Source organism: Arvicanthis niloticus, chromosome 9 (assembly GCF_011762505.2).
Source record: "Arvicanthis niloticus isolate mArvNil1 chromosome 9, mArvNil1.pat.X, whole genome shotgun sequence".
NCBI classification, from domain to species: domain Eukaryota; kingdom Metazoa; phylum Chordata; class Mammalia; order Rodentia; family Muridae; genus Arvicanthis; species Arvicanthis niloticus.
This window is the reverse complement of record NC_047666.1, coordinates 12,361,122-12,384,442: the sequence shown is the minus strand read 5'-3', so window position 1 is coordinate 12,384,442 and position 23,321 is coordinate 12,361,122. Positions and strand designations below refer to the sequence as shown.

At 44.8% G+C, this 23,321-nt stretch overlaps 2 long non-coding RNA genes across 3 annotated transcripts; both read left to right on the top strand.

Annotated features, from left to right (window-relative positions):
- Nucleotides 1–3,401: 3,401 nt before the first annotated feature.
- LOC143443452 (uncharacterized) lies at nt 3,402–5,435 on the top strand. Of its 2 annotated transcripts, XR_013112441.1 has the most exons (5): nt 3,402–3,689; nt 4,009–4,080; nt 4,497–4,745; nt 4,862–4,983; nt 5,283–5,435. It is a non-coding gene; the product is annotated as an uncharacterized LOC143443452 (long non-coding RNA). The 2 variants fall into 2 exon arrangements; XR_013112440.1 differs by having other exon boundaries at nt 3,402–4,080.
- Nucleotides 5,436–12,101: 6,666 nt separating this feature from the next.
- Nucleotides 12,102–14,120, top strand: LOC143443613 (uncharacterized). Its single transcript, XR_013112751.1, has 3 exons — nt 12,102–12,670; nt 12,763–13,062; nt 13,231–14,120. It is a non-coding gene; the product is annotated as an uncharacterized LOC143443613 (long non-coding RNA).
- Nucleotides 14,121–23,321: the final 9,201 nt, after the last annotated feature.

Below are 23,321 nucleotides of genomic sequence, written 5' to 3'. Positions count from 1 at the left end.
GGAATCCCCTGTCTTTTCTGTGACTTAGTCAGGGATCTGACTTCTCAGTGGAAGTCGGGGGAACCCCCTGACTACTGGCAGCACTGCCTGGGCCTCCCGCCTCTGCTGATGCTGGGGCAGCTGGATGTGTGAAATTTGAAATTTAGTTTTCCATGGTCAGCTTAAAGTTTGATTTTTCTGAATTATATACAGATCTAGTAGCAGTAGTAGTTTTTTTTTTTAAAGTAGTTATTTTAATTTTAGAATTACCTACATTTTCTCTGTAAGCAGGGTCCAGTAATATGAAAGTTAACAAGCTTAACTAATATTTCTGGAGTTGGCTGTGGTAAGTGCTGGCCAGGATGGCATGAGAGAACCATACTCACTGGACATGTGTATTGAGAGGGAGAAGCATCTACACCTGGAACCTGGGCAGTGAGAAAGGCCCCTTTGTCTGTCCTCTCATAGTCTTTGAAAAGAATTACCACCAGCACAAGCAACCCCAAAACACAACTGGTTGCTGTTTGAGTCCTTCAAAAGTCTGTTGTGGATTCAGAATTCACGTCCCCATGGAGACTTGCAATGCCCACAGCAGTTAGGTCATGGGCACCAGAAATTTCTGATAAATAGCCACAAGGCAACTGCCTGTTCCAGCCTGGATTCAGGATCTCAAGAACAGGAGCCTGTGGGAGCTGGAGCAAAGGAGACTGTCCTGGGAGGAGTGTTCCACACACCTTGCCAACCTCTCAAATTTGTGTAAATATGGATATGCACACTATTCTGGAGAGTTCTCCATGGCCTTTCACAGATCACCTGCTGAAGTCCTTACAGCCAATCTCTCTCTCTCTCTCTCTCTCTCTCTCTCTCTGTGTGTGTGTGTGTGTGTGTGTGTGCGCGCGCGCGCATGTGTAATGTGCCTGTGGTGTTTGCATATATGTGCATTTGGGGAAGTGGGGGGGGTATCTAGGTTCACAAGGCAAAGGAGGACACCTTAGGAATTCAAGATTTTTGGCTAGGCTGGCTGGCCTGTAAGCCCTAGAAATTCTGTCCTTGTCTTGGTCTCCCACTGTGCTCAAGTTAGAGGTCACACAGAGGTTTCCAGTGGTTACATGAGCTCTGGGGGATCTGATCTCAGATTCTCATGTCTAAGCAGCACCAAGTTAGTGGAAGATACTGTGTTGGTGGGCCTGTTAGCACACCTTGCTTCTTCATTCTGGAATGGCTGTCCTTTCTTTTAAAGAGCCTCTCTGGATCTGGCCTCCGTGGTCCTCCTCTCCATCCCTAACATCTCCAGTTCTTGTTCCCCTAGAGGATCTGAGGCATCAATGGACCCCTGGGGCAGGAGTAATATGTGTACCACACAGATCATTAAAGCACTAGGTACTTAATTTGTTCAATGAAGCAGTGTGTACTGATTAGGCAGGTAGATTGCCAGGAGTTAGAGGCCAGCTTGAGCTACAGAGTGAATTCCAGGCCAGTCTGGGATATAGAATGAGACTCTTTCAAAAAAACAAAAACCAACCAACCAACCAAACAAACAAACAAGTTAAACAAAACAGTATTATGTATAAAGGAGGGGTGACTAATTTATTTTATTTTTGTCCTATGTTCTGGACTAGGTCAGCAAACTGGGTGACATAAGTATGCTGCTTTGGATAATGGACAGAACACTAAAGTGAGAAAATACTTGCAAGAAGTAGAGGCATGGTCTGAATGCTTGTGTCTCTAAGGTTCATGCATTGAAGTCTAACACTTCAATGATGTTGAAGTGATGGCCACCCTTCCCTCCTAAGGCAGGGAGAGCTTTAGAGAGGGGGGTCAGTGCCCTTTAAAAGAAAGCCTAGAGAGATCAGATGCCATTCCTTCTACTAGGGTGGGACACAGTGAGAAGGTTGCATCCGTGGACGGGGAGTGAGAAGGTTGAAATCCTGAGACAAAGGATCTGATGACGCTTAGATCTTGGACTTCAAAGCCATTTAAACTGTAAGTAAATCTCTGTTGTTGATGGTATTTTGTTATAGCCGCTGAAGCTGACCAAGGCACACACCTTAAGGAACATAAGCAGGTTGCCTCCACATCTGGCTTTGGCGAACTTTTAAAAGATCCCTAAGTAATAGTCATTGTTTTTCTCAAACATCACGAGGAGGCACTGAGTACCGTGCAAGGCTATCTAGAGTCACGGCCAAGCTTATCAGCGGCACTGTGCACGTCTACTTTCTTTATCCCACGCCCTGCTCCCCTCCTTTCATCCTTCCAAACCAGCGATACAATCAGATCAGTGTGAACATAGTGTTTGAGCCTAACAAAGAGCCCCAACTAAGGAAGAAAACGTGTTTTCTAAGTCCAGCCTCAGCCTTGCAATTGGTGTTACCTATCTCTCCTCTGAGAGGCTCAAAAAGTAGCAAGCACGGGCACACGGGACATGAGGGAGATAGATTGAATAGCGTCCAAGCAAATCCTATCTACTGGGAACCTCAGATGTAACCTTATTTGGGAATAATTTTGTTGAACTAAAATAGGGCTGTTACTGGGTTAGACTGGGCCCTTCCTCTCCTAAGAGGATAGCTGGAGACAGGCCTCCATGGTGGAGCTCTTACCTAGCAGATGTTAGGGTGCAGGTTCTGTCCCTCAGCACTGGAAAGAAGGAGGAAGGGGAAATGAGGGAAGAAAGAAGGAAAGAAAAGGGGAAGAGGCAAAGTAAGCAGAAGGAAACCCTGGCATGGTGGAGCCATAGCGTAAAACCATGCAGCTCGGAGCCAAAGCAATTACTGGAAGCAGAGGAGGGGTAAGAGCTGGTTCAGCAGCTAAGAGCACTGGCTGCTCTTGTGTAAGATGTGTACTCAGGTCCCAGAATTCAAATCATCACATGGCTCAATTGCCTGTAATCCCTGCTCCAAAGGGGGGCTTCAGCCTCCAGAACTGTGGAGAACTTTTTTGTTGTTGTTTTTTGTTTGTTTGTTTTTAGGTTTTGGTTTTTCAAGACAGGGTTTCTCTGTGTAGCCCTGGCTGTCCTAAAACTCGCTTTGTAGACGAGGCTGATCCATCTGCCTCTGCCTCTCTGCCTCTCTCTGCCTCTCTCTGCCTCTCCTGCCTCTCCTGCCTCTCCTGCCTCTCCTGCCTCTCCTGCCTCTCCTGCCTCTCCTGCCTCTCCTGCCTCTCCTGCCTCTCCTGCCTCTCTGCCTCTCTGCCTCTGCCCCTCTCCCTCTGCCCCTCTGCCCCTCTGCCCCTCTGCCCCTCTGCCCCTCTGCCCCTCTGCCCCTCTGCCCCTCTGCCCCTCTGCCCCTCTGCCCCTCTGCCCCTCTGCCCCTCTGCCCCTCTGCCCCTCTGCCCCTCTGCCCCTCTGCCCCTCTGCCCCTCTGCCCCTCTGCCCCTCTGCCCCTCTGCCCCTCTGCCCCTCTGCCCCTCTGCCCCTCTGCCCCTCTGCCCCTCTGCCCCTCTGCCCCTCTGCCCCTCTGCCTCTGCCTCCCAAGTGCTGAGAGTAAAGGTGCAAAGGTGTGTGCCACCACTGCCTTCCCAAACTTCTGTTCTTTAAGCCAGTCTGATTTTGCTTTTTATGGGAGAACGTGTTAGCCTTGGTTGCTCCACACTCTCTGTGGTCCTGGCTTCTGCATCATCTACAAGGTTACATGAGCTACAGGAGCAAATCACGGAAACTCTGGTTCTGTAGCCGACAGCGTCAGGAAGCCTCCAGACAAATATGCAATATCCAGGTGAGGTCCAAGATGGGGTGCTCCACATCTCTACGGGACACTTGACCCAAGTGAGGTAATGTCTGTGAGTGAGAAGAATCTTGGAATAAGATGTAAGACTGGGTGCAGGGGCACAACCAGGGAGCAAACAGCATTTGATGGCTCGGATGCAGTTCATCTTCTTGTTTCTATTGGTTTGTTTTATCATTTTTATTACATTTTATGTATCTGTGTATGCGTGTGTGCACACACACACATGCATGCATGTGTATCGCCTGTAGCCCAGGCTGGCCACAAACTCCTGAGTCACTGAGGATGATCTTAAACTTCTAATTCTCAGGCCTCCACCTCCCACGTGTTGGGGTTACGGGAGTATGCCACCATATGTAGCTTTTGTGTGGATCAAAACTAGGTAAGTACCCTCTGACTGAGCTCTTTGATTGTGTTTTTGAAACAGGCTTTCACTATGTAGCCGGGCTGGCCTCAAATTTACTATGTGGCCAAAGCTAGCCTCAAAATTTCAGAATACATGTAATTTATGCAATAAATATATAACATACAAATTAAGTGTATTAAATAAATTAAGTGTATTAAATTAAGTATATTTAAATAATGTCTAACTATATCATGTGATATAAACATTATTCATAAATAACCAATGCATATATATATATCTCACATATATAACATACATATTTCTGTGGTACTTATATACTTTACAATAACTAGGTACTATTATTTCAGCAATGCAATCTTTACTTCATATTGTTTTTTAATTTTTTGTTTTGGGAGAGGGACTCACACTGTAATTGAAGCTTCTCTCTGTAGTAGATGGAAACAAATAAAGAGACTCATAGTCCGACAATACGGGTGAGAGATCTGGGAATACTCCTCTCTAAAAGGGATGTCTCCATCAAAGCCTTCGCCTCAGGGCTCAGGGAACTCTGCAGAAGAGGAGGCGGGAAAAGCCAGACGGGATGGTGAACACAAAGGAACCAAGACCTTCTAGATACAAGAGGGCTGGTGAACATACAAACTCACAGGGAGACTGTGGCAGCACGCACAGGGCCTGCACAGGTCTGCACAGATGGGGATCCAGCACTGAAAGAAGTGAACACACACTTCATCCCTAGCACAGAATCTATCTTCAAATGACAGCCATTTGCAAATGAAAAATTCTTTTTTTTCTCAAGTAGTCTCCCTGGGGAAACAAACCGCACTCAGATTGGCCTCAAAGTCACTAGGTAAACACGGATGACCTTGATCTGACCATCCTATCCTGCCTCTACATCTTGACTGCTGGGCCTTGGACTAGGTAACTCCATTTAACCTGCCACCTTCAGTGTAGACAGTAGACAGTGTACACAGGTAGAGGGCGTGATTAACAAGTCTCCACCTCCAGAGATTTAAATATTAATGAATTATCAAAAGGCCAGGGGCGTAGCTAATTAAGTTATTCCATCCCCTTTTCCCTTTCCTATAAAATTAGGTTCCCCTGGCTTTTGTCAGGGGAAGCTCGTACCACCTACATCCATTTACCATGTCATGAACAATAAAAGCTTTGGAAAACCGGACTCCACATGTCGCCTGATCTGCCTGATTTGCCACCGCCAGGTTCCCAACCTTTGGAAACTTGAGCCGCTCACCGCCAGCCCGCGGCGGCTGGACCAATGTGGGACTCTCCGCTGGCGTGGGAAGCCCGCCTGGGACCCTGATGCCAGACTGCTGTGAGACACCCTGCCACCGGACTCCTTCTCCTTCCCCCCCCCCCCCACGAGATTTCTTCCCCACAGAATCACATGTATGAGGTTCTAGGAACTGAAACAAAGCTTGGTACTCTACCAAGGATGGTTGTATCACCATCCTAATTTCTTCTTTAGAGACCCACATTGCCAATGGAAATATAGGATTGCAGCCAAGAGAAGGGGGCAAGTAGGGGTTGTGGCTTAGAATGGGCATGCCCTCTGGGGGAGCTGGTAGGAAATGTCCCTGGAAACAACTGCATTTGGAAGAGGAGACTAAGGGAGTTAGGAAGAGCTCAAAGTCTCTAGTGGGTCCTTCTGGAAGGATGAGAGATCAGTTAAGTCCTTAAGATGATAAACCCAGTTTCAAAGTCAGACCAGTAGAACAAGGTTCCCACAGGAGGCTGCAGAAAGAATCAGAATTTCAGAACAGGAGATGAGGGCTGTAGCTCAGACATAGAGTGCTTGCCTAGCAGGAAGATTGCCATGATTCCAAGGCCAGCCTGAGCTACATAGTGACATCCTGTCATCATATAGCCCTGGCTATCCTAGAACTCAGATGTAAAAGGAACAGGATAATCTTCAACTCCTGGAAAATCCTCCAGCCTCCGCCTCCGCCTCCGCCTCCGCCTCCGCCTCCGCCTCCGCCTCCGCCTCCGCCTCCGCCTCCGCCTCCGCCTCCGCCTCCGCCTCCGCCTCCGCCTCCGCCTCCGCCTCCGCCTCCGCCTCGAGTGTTTCTTGATTGCAGCTGCATATTATGTGCTACTTAAATGTGTTCTTTCTTTTAAACAGCTTTTCCAAATTTATATAGACGTGTGTGTCCATGTGGGTATATGTATGCCCTCGGACACCAGAAAAAGACATCAATCAGATCCCCTGGAGCTGGAGTTATAAGCAATTATGAGTCACGCAATGCACTGAGAACTGGACTCAGGTACCCTGAAAAAGCAGCAAACAACCATGAGCTATGTCTCTAGCCTCTAAAATGTATTCTTTTTTCGTTTTTCAAGGCAGGGTTTCTCTGTGCAGTCCTAGCTGTCCTGGAACTTGCCCTGTAGACCAGGCTGACCTCGAACTCAGAGATCTGCCTGCCTCTACCTCCCTAGTGCTGGGGTTAAAGGCGTGTTCCACCACCATCCAGCTTAAAATGTATTCTTAACAGACCAGTAACTTCCACCAAGCCAATTAAACTAAAAATGTCATCAGATAGCCTATGTCATCTGAAACCTAAGGCAGCATCTTTCCACTTTGCTGTCACCTGGCCACCCGTGTTCTTCTCATGCGTTTGGTAAATGCTTTGGCTTATGAGTTTCTTTGCTCCGTAACTAATAAAAAAATATGTAACTATGCCTGCAGTAGCACGTGTCTTTCCGGGCACCATGCATCTGTATTTCTGGGTCATGGTCACTCAGATTTGGCTTAAGAATACACTGTCTCTTATTCCCTTCGAGGCGAGTGCTGCATTCTGCAGCCGTAGCAGCCTTACCAGGAGTTCATGGGCTGATGGAAACTCAGTGGTACCAGGAAAGGAAAAACAAATGGTCCTTATTAGTTCACAAGCTTGCTGACCATGCAAGGGACGGCAACTCCAAGGCTACTAGTTTCCAATGGTGGAACAATGTGCAGAACATGTTGCTTTTTAGAGTAGCATCCAGAGATGGGACAGGGCAGGGAGATAGCAACTGAGAGGAGAGAAGAGATGGTGAAGCAAGACATTGCTGGACTTGTTTCCAGAAAGAGAAAAAAAAGACACAATTCAAAAGGACCTGTACTTTACTTCCTGAAGCATATGCCAATAAGGCTCTGAAACCTTAAAACTTACGAGAAATTTCAAGTTAAACTTTCAATTATTTATAACAGCAACATAGTGGGGGTGGATAAATAACTCAATTGTTAGCAGCTTGTATTTACAGAGGACCCAAGTTCAGTCCCAGCACTCACACTGGATGGCTCACAATCAGCTGTACCTCCAGCTTCATGGGATCCAATGCTTCTGGCCTCTGAAGGTACCTGTGCTTTTGTGCTCTCTTTCCCTCCTTTCTTCCTTCCCTCCCCCTTCCCCTCTCTCACACATACATGCTTACAAATAGTAAAAGTAAATCTTTTAAAAAGCCAACAACATGCAGCATGTTTGGAACTGGGCCAGATTGCCTTGAGAAGTCAGATGACATCATCCACTGAGTTCTCTGAACTCAGGGATCAGTCGGGGGTCCAAGCAGAAGAGAGACTTCACTAAAGAGATTAATAGAAAGAATTAACCACGATGTGACTGGGGATGGACCTCAGTGTAGAGCGCCTGACAAGCACTGTGAGCCTCTGGGTCCAACTTTCAGCACTGCAATAAATAAACACATAAATAAATAAGTGCATAAATAAAAATAAATCAATAGATAAATTGTGAATTGGGGTGACAAGGAATTGTATGTAAGATGCAGAGACAGTGCTAAAGAGTGTGGGAATGGCAGATAACCCTGGGCAGCCACGGCCAGTAAGATGGGAGAGTTGCTGAGTTCCATCCTCAGGGGACTTGCTGGACTGCTTTAGACTGCCAGGGTAAGCTGCTTAGGGGAGGTGCCACTGAAGTTATTTCACTATAAACTGTCACTGTGGGATGCCAAGGGAAGCTGGTGAGCTCTGGGTGCAATGGGAGCCTGTATAGGAGAAGCAGGAACCCACTGATAAAAGAAATAGTCCGAAACCAAGAAGCAGTGTGTTGACTCTCTAGTGTCCCTGCTGACAATACCTTAGTACTACAGGGAAGAGGAACCATTTAAAGGACTCAGGCCAGTTTTCAGAGTATGCAAGGAAGAGGCAAGTTGGGGGCTGAGAAATAATGGCTCAATAAAAGGCACACCACAAAATTAGAATGTCCAGGACACACACACACACACACACACACACACACACACACACACACACACACATCTTGTTTTACTTTTCTGTTATTCATGTCCAAAAACAACCTAGGGGAAGGATTTATTCTGGCTTATGATACGAGAGGGAGAGTCCATTGTGGTGGGAGAAGGCATGGCAGCAGCCAGGAAAGCACTCGAACAATAGCAGAAAACCCGAGTGATCACACTCTTAGTCTCACAGTAAGGGAGAGGGAGAGAGGGAGGGAGGGAAAGAGGGAGGGAGGGAGGGAGGGAGGAAGGGAGGGAGGGAGAGAGGATGCAGGACAAAACTATAACTCCCCAAAGCCCACCTCCAGTGATGTTCCTCCAGCAAGGCTGCACCTCCAAAAGTTTTATAACATTCTCAAACATTACCACCAACGGGGGACCAGGTGGTAACGTACATGAGCCTGTGGGGGCCATTTCTCATTCAAACCAGAACAGCCACAATAGCGTGGGACGCACATTACCTGTAAAATTCACTCAAACTCATTGCTTTAGTATGGTTTTGGCTGGGAGAGACTTGCCTGGTAGGTACTCAGATTTGCATGCATTAGAGACTTCCGAGAAAGTCACATTATTTGGCCTAGGATTTCCACTGGGAGCTAAGATAAACAGATGTGAACTAGTTAATTGTTTATTGCCTTTCTTTGTAAGTCGGGGGGGGGGGGGAATGTAAAAGTCTGACACCAGAGGGCTAGTTAAATAAATTATAGTATGTTTACAAGTATAGTATGGATCCAGTGTGTGTGTGTGTGTGTGTGTGTGTGTGTGTGTGTGTGTGTGAGAGAGAGAGAGAGAGAGAGAGAGAGAGGATGTGTGCACGATGCCTGTGTGTATGTAGAAGCCAGAGAGGACATCAAGTGTCCTGTTATTCCTCTCAGCCTTATTCCTGTGAGGCATTGAACCTGGAACAAGGCTGGTAGCCAGTAGGCACAGTGATGTACTTGTCTGTGTCCCACAGCCTTGGGGTAATAGAAGGGTGTGAGGCTGGGTTTTTACATGTATGCTGGGATCCAAACTTGGGCTTTTATGTTGTGCAGAAAACACTCTTCACCATTGAACCATCTCTTCAGCCTGTAGACGATAGAACATTACATGGTTATTCAAGTGACATCCTTAAGTATTGTTTAATGGAATGAGAATATAGTCAAGATATAATGTAAAAGGTTTAAAAAACAACAAAAATAGTCTATCTGTGGCATGTTCCTGTTTTAAAATTTAAAAAGAATTTGCCAGGCAGTGGTGGCATATGCCTTTAATCCCAGCACTGAGAGGCAGAGGAAAGTGGATTTCTGTGAGTTCAAGACCAAGTTGGACTACAAACTGAGTTCCAGGATAGCCAGAGGAACTCTGTCTCAAAAAAGAGGAGTGGAGGATTGGTGGTGTCTCACAACCATAATCCTAACACTGAGGAGGTGGTAGCTGGAGGATCAGAGTTCAAGATCATCCTTGGCTACATGGTGAATTTGAAGCTAGCCTGAGCTTCACCAGACCTACCGAAAATATAAACCAACACTCTCTGTAGAAGAGTAAAAGGGGAAGCTGGAAGCTGGCCAGGCAGGTAAATGATGGAACAAGATATACAAATTGCCTTCTGATTTTCCCACGTATGCTGAGGCTCTCATGCTCCTGCACACACACACACACACACACACACACACACACACACACTAAAAGTTAAACAATTGTGTCTAGATATATGCACGAGTGCACTGCCCAAAGAGGACAGAAGATGGCATTGGATCTCAGGATCTGGAGTTAGGGGATCAAGAGCTGCCTGGTGTGGATTCTGGGGAGTGAACTCGGCTCATCTGAAAGGCAAGTAGGAACTCTGAACTATTGAGCTTCTCTACAGTCTCTTAAAAGTTATCTTAAAAATAAAAAAGTTTAAGAGGATACATTTATAATAAACAGACGTCTACGAAGATGGTATTTATATCTGGATAATAATTTTCTTCTTCACAGTTTTCTGTGCCTCTTAGACTGAGCATATGATATCATTATAATTAAGATAAGATATAGAGGGTATCTGAAGAAATCTGTGCATCTGTGGCACTAACAGGAGGAAAGGCTGACTTCACGGTTCCTTCTGGAAGATTTCATTCATGACTTGGCTTCTCTAAAGGAGCATGGACCTCTAACTGGTTATGAACAGCTCACTAGTGTTGGGGTCTTCTGTCCCTTCGTTTCATCCTCTCATATCTCTAAAATCTTCCTTTTCTTTGTGTCTGCCAGAGAACAAAACATACAGCTGGTGAGAACACCACCTTCATTAAAGCCCATTCCCCCAGGCAGACAACAGAGCTTGCATAGTTATTTATGGTTTCCCTTCCTCTGAGACACCCAAGGTTCATTCTTACCACAGGTTCCCTCTGAGTGGCTGCTGAGAGAACATTCCCGTTTGCTCAGATTTTCACTAGCCAGATCAGCTTTCCAGCATCCTGGCTTTTATTATTTTAAACAGGATTTAGTTATGTAAATATATGTATGTTACATAACAATGTAATCTGACATTCTTATTAAATAATAAGATATGTGCATCTGTATCTATTCCAACAGTGCTCTATGAAATTAAAAAGAATTGAATTTTCATAGAAGATTCTTAGTAAGTCACCCTGTGACTAAGCTCTTCCTCTTTCTGAGAGACTGATGGAAGGCCAGAAACTTAGGGGCAGATATTTAAGGAAATAGTGGAAGAGAAATAATAATGCACAAGTATTTGAAACTGTTAACCAGTGTATGACCCTTTGCGCGTGTGAGCACGCACCACAACACACACACACACACACACACACACACACGGATGTGAAATTTTTTTTCTGGCCTACAAAGCAGGAAATGGGTGGAGAAGCAAAAGCTTAAGTGTAAACACCCAGATGTAGTATGGTTGGTAGAGTGCTTGCCTTGTATGCATGAATCCCTGGGTTCAATTCCTAGCACTGTGTAAGCCAGATGTGGTAGTATTTGCCTCTAATCATAGCACTCAAGAGGCTGGTTTTGAAGTTGCTGGAACTGTTCATGAATTCCAGATTTCCCTGCTTCCATTCCCTAAGTGCTGGCGTTACAGGCGTGTGCTTACATACCCGTCTTAACCAGAAATTCTACCCAGTAGAGGAAAAATAATATTGTTATATTCAATTTGCTTAAAACTTGCTAAGAATCCTTGCATGCATGATACTAGTCTGTACTTTTCACTGTCTGTGTCTAGTTACTGGATTGATGCTGACCACGTCGTCTGAATTTCAATGTATTTCTCCTGCTCCTGCCTTCTGGAAGTCATAATAAACAATTGGTGTGATTTTTTTCCCCCTTAAACATTTGGTATAATTCACTAATTTGCTTGTCTGTTGCTGTGATAAATACCATGACCAAAAGCACCTTGAGGGAGCAGGGGATTTATTTTGACTTACAGGCTCGTTGAAGAATGCCCGGACAAGCGTTTCTAGGCAGGGACCTGGAGGCAGGAATGGAAGTAGAGATGAAGAAACTCTGCTGCCTGCCATGCTCACTAGCTCACGCTCAGCTACCTTTCTTATACAGCGGAGTAGTTTAATCGACCCACACCCCGTCCCCAGCTCCAGGACTCAGTAAGAGCTCCAGCATCCGCCCAGCCTTTTACCCTTTTCCTCTGCCTTCCCCTACTACCACTTTGTGACCCTCCAGCCCTCAGGCTGTCTCTGACACTGGCCTCTGTTCATCCTCACAAGCAAACTAGCCATGAGGTTACCAAGCATTTTTTTTTTCTTTTTTGCATTCTATGTCTAAGCAGAGGAACCGCCTGCCTCCCACAGATGAGCGCTCTCGCCTACTCCCTTTGCTCGGTATCTTTCTTGATTCTAGACATCATGGAGAATGGTCCAAGAAATGGATTGTTTTCGTAGGGACTGGATTGCCCCAGAAGCAGCCAATAGGCCACCAGGAGGCAGCATGGTAAAAGGAGGCTGGGACTGGGTTTGACTTTGGATTTTGCATCTAAATAACAGGTAATCTTGACCTTCACCTCTCCAACTCCCTCTTCCGTGAAATTTGGATAATAGTATCTACCTGATGGGATTTTGTGGGAAGCAAGGGAGAGAGACTGTAACACAAAGCACAGCCTCCAGATTAAAGGAGAGGAGACATGTGGCAGCTTTTCTTACGTTGTGTTGTCTGTGTCCCCTAAGGACTTGATTTGGGACAATTCGACCTTTGAAGATTTTCTGTGTTCCCGGAAGGAAATATTTAATTGTTGTATGGATATGATTGGTCAGGTACATATTCATACTCTTCCAACCCACTAAAGGAAGGATGCCAAAGTAGGTCTGCCTGTGGGTGTGTAATGTATGCCTGTGTGCAGCTGCATGGCTATATTAAAGATTTCAAGGTAATTAATCAATTAAATTTGATTTATATAATTATCTTCTATTAGTTTTTTAACTCATTCACAGGTCTTAATTAAACCCTCACTCTTACCAGTGCAGATGTGATGAAGATTAAATCAATATAAGACGTGGCTTCTGCTTACCGGAACTTACCCAGCAAGGCTCTTCAACACAGGCGAGGCACAGAGATGTACTAGAGTGGAAGGAGGAAGAGACTTGGCCTCGAGTTCAACTGGATATGGGGTTTATGTTCTGCTGGAGTAATTTCTAAATTATCTCTTAAAAGATTGTCCAGTGCAGACTGGTCATCTTTAAAACTGTTTACATACAAACAACAGTAATCAGCAGATTGGTACACACATATATGGGAGTGTATCTAACAACAGTAATCAAGGTAAGAGAGGCTGTCAGCCTGACAGAGGGGAGACATAGGAAGGGCTCAAGGAGGTAAGGAGGGGAAGGGATGTAGTTCTATTTTCATTCTCTCTCTCTCTCTCTCTCTCTCTCTCTCTGTGTGTGTGTGTGTGTGTGTGTGTGTGTGTGTGTGTGTGTGTGTGTGCAGTGTCTGCAGAGGCCATAAAAGAACCAAGTCCCCTGGAGCTGGATTGCAAGGTTGGAGCTATTAGACTCGGGTGATGGAACCTAACTGTCCTCCTCTGCAAGAGCGGTGTGCTCTCTCTTCATCTCATTCCTGAGCTTTTGCCTTTGCTAGGGTCTACTGACTACAGCCATACTCGACCACATCTGATCTCATCTCTTCTGGCTAGCTTCATTTTCATAGACTTGCTCCCTTGTGTGGTAGGGACCTGATAATGGATAGTTCCAGTTTAATATCTATACGGTGTGCAAGCAGAGAGACAGCAGGGCTCTCTTCCAAGTTCTGATGAGGAATATCCCACAGAAAAGTTCTGGCCAGGGTTGTGGAACTCTGTCCTCTGGATGTGGCCATCAGAGCAGCTGAGCCTGCCCACAGGAGACTCCCAAGGTTGTGCCCAGGACATTGAGGGCTCATGAGGTAGCACATGCTGTCTAACCCTTCACCAAGGATACAGAAGAGGGAAACTCTTTGTTGGTGGTGTGACTGCCCACCTGTAAGCTGCCCACACCCCTGCAAGTCACCTCTCACCCATGTTCCCATAACGAACCCCAGTTAAACTCATTGGCTCAGAAAGCCAGACTGGGTGATGTTTCTTGGCTCTGCTCTTGCTTCTCTGTCTGGGTTGATGGTTGTCAGATCAGGGCTCCCCGGGAAAACCAATGCAGCAACCACACTGTGCTCTGTGCCCATTCCTAGCCGGATCGCCATGCTCTAGGAACTGATGTCCCTCTTGTGTTACTGCCCTATCCCGGTGCCAGGATGCAGGCAACCCAAAAGCAGATGAAGGAGGCACCGGTAGAGGCTGAGGATACAACTAATGACTACATGGAACCAAATTAAACTTTAAAATTATTAGTGAGCAAGTCAGTGGTTTCACAAAATTCTGTTTATATGATATCAGTAATATGTTGTCTTTCCCTAATGAGAACCGTCTGCTTGCATTTTTCTTGTTTTCTTTTGGAGTGTGACCCTGTCTGGCAATGCCTTTTGATAATATAAACAAACCCTATCCAGTTATTTTCCAGAAAATCGCTGTGGTTTTACAGCTGAATGCATGTTTCTGACATGAACAATTATCTCATTTCCTTGATGTTAACCTTTAAAAGGGCCATGTTAAGCTGTATCACACAGAATTTAGGTCACCTCTATTGTCTGCTCAATAGTACATAGGGTTTCTTTCATTATCTGACCACAAGTGCCATAATTACTGGTATTGATATCTGCTGAATTGGGCATGGAGCTCACTGGTACAGTTTGCCTAGCATGCCTTCAATCTCCAGCACAGGATTGACTAGATTTGGAACTGATATAACAGGAAATCCATTAGTGACACTTTCAAAGGGAGAATTCTGATATCTTAGGATCTGCTCTGATTTTTATAATTTCTTGGGGTAGGATCAAAAAGAACCCAAGAGCAAGCAGAGGTCGGATGGGTACTCAATTCACTGAAGTGATGGTATGACAGGAAAAGAAGTGTTAATATGTTGAAAACTGTGGAGGCAAGTGCTTTGAAAGAGAGGACACAATATGCTTAGGTTCCTGAGAAGGGTAAAGAAACAATTCACAGAGATGGGAGACAATGAGGTAAAAAAAAAAAAAATACTGGGGCAAGAAGTTTTAATCCAGACACAGTGAGGATAATACACTGAGATTTGCCATACTATTGAGATAAACAAGCATAGGGAATAGTTTAGCAACTTGGGACACCACTTGGTTTGGGCTATAAGTGCATTTCATCTTCTAGAAATAATGTACTTAGTAGCCTGAGACCTTTGCCTGTGTGTCACACACACACACACACACACACCACTCTGAATGTTTCTAAAAACCTGTTTGCAATACAGGACCCACATTTGGATCAAAGTGAATATAAATACTTCTTTGAACAATTGGAATGGTTTCTCCTATCCCCTAATGGCCATTAAATTTAGACAGATTCTCCTCAGTCACATTCTGCTTATATTCAGGTAGAAGAATGGGAAAGAGTGATCTGGCCTGAACTGGTTTTGGGTGCCTGCTCAGTAAGGCGAACTGTGTTCTTAAAGTTAACATTTAGAGACAATCTCTTATTTTTAATCTTGGGCCTATGAATAGTTTGGCATATATATGATTAAATTCAGATGGATTGTGGAAAGAGACACACACAATAGAGAAATGATTTTTATAACTAAATTAAAAAAGAATACTCCAGACTAGGCCCATTGGTTACAATCCCCTTGTTCCTCCTGCTTCCAGTTTATTGTGGGATTACAAGCATATACCATATACCCAGGCCTAATTCCCTTTATGAAAGAAATACTTGATAATGACCAACACTGAATATAGATACAAAGGATATAGATACAAGACAGAGATGCTCATGGCCACTTGGTGATCTGACTCCTGATTGTGTCTGCCTCACGCCGATGGCTTGCTCATGCTTGTCGCCTTGCAGAGGGTTGCCAGAATGAACATCTTGAGCAGAGGTGCTGCCTAGAATCCATCAGGGGCACAAATAAAACCGAAGGGGAGAAGTTGCCTTTGGGGAGGTTTGTTAACTGGGATCACCCAAACCCCTAAAGGGCAGCAGGTAAGCAAGGTATGATTTCTGCCAAATGCCAAGGAAGGGAGCTTCAGAATAGTCCTATACTCTCAAGTTCTTCAGAATGAAAGAACAATAGTGTATGTGTGTGAGTATTTATATATGTACAGTGTATATTACTCTCATCATGTATAATTGAACAGATATCCTAAATACATGCTTACACATATTTACACATACACATATACATATGGTTCATTTGGTATTTTATAAAGCTAAGAAGTAACACCTCTGTTGTCTACAAGCTGGAGAACCAGGGAACCTGGTCTAACTCAGTACAGGACCAAAAGTGTGAACATCTCATAACTCACAGTATAAGTCCAACAGCCTAAGAACTAGGAGTAGACAGGAAAAGTGGAGCTTAATGTGGATCCTGTGGTCCAAAGGCCTGAGACCCAGGCACAGATAAACATCTCAGATTAAGAAGACACGTCACTAATTCTCTGCCTTTCCATCTGGGCATACAGTAGATTGCCCACCCATGTTGCTGACACAGATCTCTTTGACTTAGTCTACTGATTAAGATGCTAAGCTTCTTCAGAAATCCCAGACACACCTCAAAATTATATTTTATTTGCAAGCCAGGAATACCTGAATCCATTCACCTGACACATAAACCTAGGCACCTGAAGAATCAAGAGTGGGCTAAAGGCTTTGAGGCGCGAAGACACACAGGGCAAGCACTTCTGACCACTCTCCCATTGGCTGCAGGGCATCCCACCTTTCCTCCTGATACAAGCTGACACACAGGCCTGCCTGCCATCTGCACAATCACAGCCAAGCTGAACATGTCTGAGAGGATGCTCTCGGACAGCATCCTTCTCAGAGTATCGCATGCAGAAGTGCAAGGGGAGGATTCTCAGCTGTTTGCAGTGTTGAGTCACTGGGCTAGGTGGAGGTCTTCTCTCCTTTTAATCCTTTTCTTCTTTGTTTTTCTGAAATATTTTCAAAAAAGTTTATCAGACTTTTATTTGTTCTGTGTGTGGGTATGTTCATGCCATGACATGCATAGAAAGGTTGGTTATAAGACAATCTGTGGGAGTTGGTTCTCTCCTTCTGCCATGAGCGTTGAACTTGGGTTATCAGGCTTGTTGGGAGCTGGCACCTTTACACAGAGAACTACTGTATAAAACAAGAGGTTTTATTATGACACTTCCATGCACATGTGTCATTGTACTCGCTCTTATTTGCTTCCCCACTACTATTTCTTGTCCCACCCCTCCCCCATGCTGAGTTCTTTTTGGTAAGTGTACTGTGTGACTTGCCTTGAGACCTGGCAGGAAGACCACTTTTCTAGGTCCCAGAGAAACTTTTTCTGACCACCAAGTGGCCAAGAGGCCTCTTTTGGGGACATCCCTCCCCACGACTTGCTATGACCTTTGCCTTACAAGAGTTTACAGGCTAGGTTGGCTTGAGCCTCTTTTTAAAAATCCTGACATTGCCAGATTTGTAGGCTTTTTTCCTACTTGGTATAACCTGTGCCAGATCTCAGGTAGCCTTGGGAGTAGACAAGAGGTAGTTAGTATTCACTGGTAATAAAAGGAAGAAACAAGGCCATACTCTAAAGATACTTCTCTGAAGTTTCCAGTTCGCTTCTTTTTAAGGGCTGTATGTTTGTGCTGTCATTAGAGGCTTCTCAAGGGAAGGGAAGGGAGAGAAGGGGGGGGAGGGGAAGGGCGTGGAGGGGGGGGGAGAGACGGGGGGGAGGGGAGGGGAGGGAAGGGGGGAGGGGAGGGAAGGGGGGAGGGGAGGGAGGAGGGGAGGAGAGGGGAGGGGAGGGGAGGGGGGAGGGGAGGGAAGGGGAGGGAAGGGGAGGGAAGGGGAGGGGAGGGGAGGGGGGAGGGGAGGGGGGAGGGGAGGGGAGGGGAGGGAAGGGGAGGGGAGGGAAGGGGAGGGAAGGGAAAGAAAAGGGAAGGGAAAGAAAAGGGAAGGGAAAGAAAAGGGAAGGGAAAGAAAAGGGAAGGGAAAGAAAAGGGAAGGGAAAGAAAAGGGAAGGGAAAGAAAAGGGAAGGGAAAGAAAAGGGAAGGGAAAGAAAAGGGAAGGGAAAGAAAAGGGAAGGGAAAGAAAAGGGAAGGGAAGGGAAGGGAAAAGGGAAGGGAAAAGGGAAGGGAAAAGGGAAGGGAAAAGGGAAGGGAAAAGGGAAGGGAAAAGGGAAGGGAAAAGGGAAGGGAAAAGGGAAGGGAAAAGGGAAGGGGAAGGGAAGGGAAGGGAAGGGAAGGGAAGGGAAGGGAAGGGAAGGGAAGGGAAATCTTTCCAGGAAGCAGGATGCTACTTTTTTCTTTTCTAATTTAGGCGTAGTTGTACCTGCCATGGCACAAGGAGGCATGCTTTTTGTGATTACAATGTCACTGTTGCTAAAATACCATGACCAAAGCAACTTACAGAAGCAAGAGTTGATTTGGGCTTATGGTTCCAGAATTGGGGAGTCATGGCAGCCAGTGATAGGCCAGGCGCCCAGAACAGGAATCTGGGAGCTCATAGCCTCAACTGGAAGCACAAAACAGATAGAGAGAAGGTGGCAGGGGGAGGGCACTGAAAGTGGCATGAAGCTTTTAATCACAAAGCTGCTCGCCCTGTTGCCACATGACATACTTCCTCTAACAAGGATGCACCACTCAACCCTCCCCAAACACTGCCACCAACTCAAGACCAAATTTTCAAAAGCCAGAGCCTTATGAGTTCAAGGTCATTTGGAGGGTGAGCATTTGGGTCAGATTAATTTGTGTGGAATTCCACCTTCTTGACTGACGTGAAGGCAATACGTGAGATGCTTTTTCTTCTAGATATAATCTCTCTCATATAATCCAGGCTGGCCTCAAACTTGCTATACATATGAGGATGAACTTAAACTTCCAATCCTCCTGCCTTTACCTACCAAGTGCTGGGAATGTGTGTGTGTGTGTGTGTGTGTGTGTGTGTGTGTATGTTCCACCATGCCCAGTTTATGAGGTATAGGGATCAAGCTCAGGGATTTTTTTTTTTTTTTTTTTTTTTTTGTATGCTAGGCTGGCACATTGTCAGTTAAGCTATACCCCCAGGCCTCTGTGATGATCTGATGGTCAGCAGCTAGAGGCATGTGGTTATCAGCAGCCAGTCTTTATTTTGCAAGCAAGCAGTAAAGACAACAGGGGATCAGCAATTCCAGGTTTCAGGCCTGGTGATATTACAGCAGCATATAGCTGCAGTCTAGAGCTAGGTGTAGTGACAAGAGATAAGGACACCTAGTTTCTCTGCTGCTAAAGCAATGTCATAATCAGACAGTTACAGCCAATACTGGGAGAGCAACAAGAAATAGTCTAACTCCTCCTCCTGTGTCCCCAGTATCCAGCTGGGCTGCGGCAGGTTTTTATGTCCTATGGGACAAATGAAGTTTGGAGTCACTGTGAAAGAAAACTGCCATGCATTAAGAAGAGGAATTAATAAATGGGACCTCATGAAACTGAAAAGCTTCTATATGGCAAAGGATGCCATAATTTGGACAAAGTGGTAGACTACAGAGTGAGGAAAGTTTTTTGTTTTGTTTTGTTTTGTTTTTACCAACTACACATCTGATGAAGGCTAATATCTAAAGTATATAAGGAACTAAAAAAACCCAAACATCAGGAAAACAAATAACCCAATTTTAAAATGGGGTATAGATATAAATAAAGAATTCTCAAAAGAAGAAATTCAAATGGCTGGGAAAAAGTTAAGAAATGTTTAATACCTTTAGTTGCTGGATAAATGCAAATCAAAAATACTTTGACATTTGATTTTACATCCATCAGATTGGACAAGACCAATATAACAAATGACGCTCATGCTGGCATGGATGTGGACTAAGGGGAATGCTTGCCCATAGCTGGTGGGAGTGTGAACTTATATTGTCACTATGGATATTAGTGTGGTGGTGTTTTGGGATGATGGGAAACAATCTATCTCAAGACCCAGCTATACCATTCTTAGCATATACCCAAAGCACACTCAGTCTTACTACAGAGACATTGCTCACCCATGTTCCTGCTGTTCTACTCATAATAGCCAGAAATTGAAAACAACCTAGATGCCAGTCAACAGACAAATGGGTAAAGAAAATGTGGCACATTTACACAGTGGAATATTACTCAGCTCCTAAAAGGTGAGATTACGGAACTCACTGGTAAGTAGATAGAAGTGAAGAAAAACAATCATCCTGGGTGAAGTCACTCCGACCCAGAAAGGCAGATATGGTATATATTCACTTATGTATGGATGCTGGCTGTTAAGTCATTGATAATAAAGTTACAATTCATATAACCACAGAGGTTAGGAAGGCAAAAAACTGATGGGAGGAATGGATCTTGCTAGGAAAGGGAAATAGAACAGGTAATTATGGATGAATGTGAGGTGGGGGGAGGAGGCTAGAATAGGAGAACCAATGAGGGAGGGAGAGGGAAGAGGCGGGCAAAGGAGGGAGTACGTGGAAGGGCAACTAAAATTAAAGGCCATTTGCAGGTTCACATAAACATCTAATACAATAGAAACTTCCTAAAATATATACATATATGACGGTGATCGCAGAAGGGATAGAATCCCAACTGGATACCTCTCATCACCAAATGAAACTTCAAGTACTGGGAATGGTTTCTTGGCCAAAGGGACCCCATAGGAACCCACAAACAACCCAGGCTATTGCCAAGGCTATTGGTTGCTCTCCACAAACTGGCTTTAAGGCCCTATTGCTGAAGACAACACTTACCCAATTCATTGAACTTGGAGAAGTCAAGCTGATGCCTACACAGATGCTTCACCCCTATGGACTAGTGGTAATGCTACTAGAATATAATCTGCACATTACCAACGTGGAACACTACAAACCCTTCCATCTACAGTGGTGGTCTACCTGCAAGATACGCTGGTGCAGTAGTGGCACAAAAGTTGTGGGAGCAACCAACCACTATCTAATTTGAGTTAAGGTCCACTCCATGAGAAAGAACCCATATTCAATGCTGCTTGGGTGGCCAAGAAGCATAGATTAGATAGCTAGGGACCTAGGGGGAAACTAAACACTACTGTTCTGCTAAAGAATTGTAGCAGTATGTCTCCTAATAACATTCTGATGTTCTCATAGATCCATGCCTTGCTCAGTCATCATCAGAGAAGCTTCCTTCTGAAGCAGACAGAAACAAATACAAAGACCCACAGCCAGACAATATGCAAAGCGAGAGACCTTAGAATACTCAGCCCTAAAACTCAAATCCCTCTCTTCAGGGCTCAGGGAACTTTGTAGGAGAGGAGACAGAAAAAGTAAAAGAGCCAGAAGGGTTGAAGACACAAAGGGACCAAGGCCTTCTAGACACAAGAGGGCTAGTGCACATATGAACTCTTATTCTATGACTGTGGCAGCATGCACAGGGCCTGCACAGGTCTGCACTACACCAGATGGAGGCCTAGCACTGAAAGGAGAAGTGGACACACTCTTTATCCCTAACCCAGAAACTATCTTCAAAGAATAGCCATTTGCAGATAAAAAATTAAATTTTCTCCAAGGGAGTCTCACTGGAAAAACAAACCACTCTTGAGGGCAGGTGCCACGCCCAGCAGTAGATAGCCAACAGAAAATTAACTCAATGGTGTCCTTGGAGTTTCTTTAGATCATGATGCTAAGTTAGAGCAATTAAAAAAACAACAAGCCTTATAGGTCCTTTGCATATGTGTATCAGTGTCTGGTTTTGTGTTTTTATGGGACTCTTGAGTGTAAAGGGAATGGGTGTCGCCTCTGCATCTGTGTGTGTTTCTTGTGCTTTTTCTTTGACTCTTTTTCTTCTTTTGTAGTTTTGTCATATTCTGATTTGTTTTTTGTTTTCTCTTATTCTATTATTATTTCATAAATGTGTGTTTGTTTTCTAATGAGAGACACGAAGGGCGTGATCTGGATGGGCGAGAAGGTCAGAAGAAACTGGGAGGAATAAGAGGATGGAAAACTGCAATCAGAATATATTTTATGAAAATATATTTCAATAAAACAGAAAAGAAAAAGGAGAGGAGAGAGAGAAAACTGCCACGAGCAAGGACCAGGCTCAGATAGAAGATTGTGACAAATTCCTTCCTGGGCTACAAGCTCCAAGAAAACCAGTTCCGGCCCTCTGAACACACAAGAACAGCTTCAGCACTAGAGTGGGAAAGTGTGCTAAGAGGCATCGATGGACTCCAGTCCAAGCTCACGACTGGCAAGTACGATAACTTGATGGTCAGCACCTGGGACGTGTGTTTGTGTGTTCGTTGGTGTCTGGAGTTTACTTTGTACTGTCTGGTTAACAAGGCAACTAGCTTTGAGGACATCTCTTCCTTCCCAACTCTGCAAGAAGGAACCCTGACTTGCTAGAAACATGAGCTAGGTAAAGAGGTCCTTGGTCCTTGCATATTAGTCAATATCTACACCTTCATAGAGTCCATCAAAGGGCTAGTGAGATGGTCTGCTGGGTTCTGTGCTGCATCCCACCCATGAGCAGTTAAGAGAACCAGAGCACATGTAGCCCAGTATAGTCCCCAATATAAGTCCTTAGATTTTCTAATCAGTGTCATTATTACACTTCTACGGATGAGTAAATGGAAGCTATTACAGGTCAGGTGATTTGCCCATCCCCTAAAACTGATAGAGCTGAAATGCAGCCTACAATAAGTCCTGTGCCCTAAAATACTGAGTCAACATGAAGGATCCAAGGACTGGAGAGATGGCTCAGAAGTTATGAATACTTGCTGCTCTTGCAGATGACCCAGACTTGGTTCCCAGCACCCATGTGGCATCTCTAACTCCAGTTGCAGATCTGATGCCATCTTCTGACTTCTATGAGTTTCCGCATACACACACGTGCACACACACACACACTCACACTCACACACGCACATTACATAAAGCTGAGCTCCAGGAGTAACTTTTAATTTCCTAATTTCATTTTGATAAAGATCATAATTTCTTTGATGTTGTATAAAAGACAAATCTTCCTATTTTTGGCAGAAAAGTCACAAACCTGTATAAAATATGACTTTCTGGTATGAGTTTTTCCTAAAATTTGGGGATAAGGACATTTGATATCCACATCTGTCTCAAGGGATTTGAAAATAGTTTGTTTCAGTTAAAACAGTTGCAAATGTTATTCAAATTCTGAAAACACTGGATTAGAGGCTCCAGAAGGGAGGGAGGTGTTAGACTCGGCAGGTACTATATAGAATTGCAGGGAAAATGGAGCCCAGCCACAGACTAAACTTATTGATTGATGTTAGTCGTAGGTGCCACAGTAGAGAGATAAGTTCACCAAGATGCTAAACCTTCATTTTCCAAAGGAGCAGAGGGGTTCAGCACTTCTTGGAAAAGACTGACACCAGCTAGCTCATTCTAGTTACTTTACTCAAATACTCCATACGGTTAATTGGGACTGGGAAAGGTTCCAGCTACCAAAGTTATCTTGCACTTGTGGCCTGTAAGAGCAGACAACTCACATAAATCTTATTCTC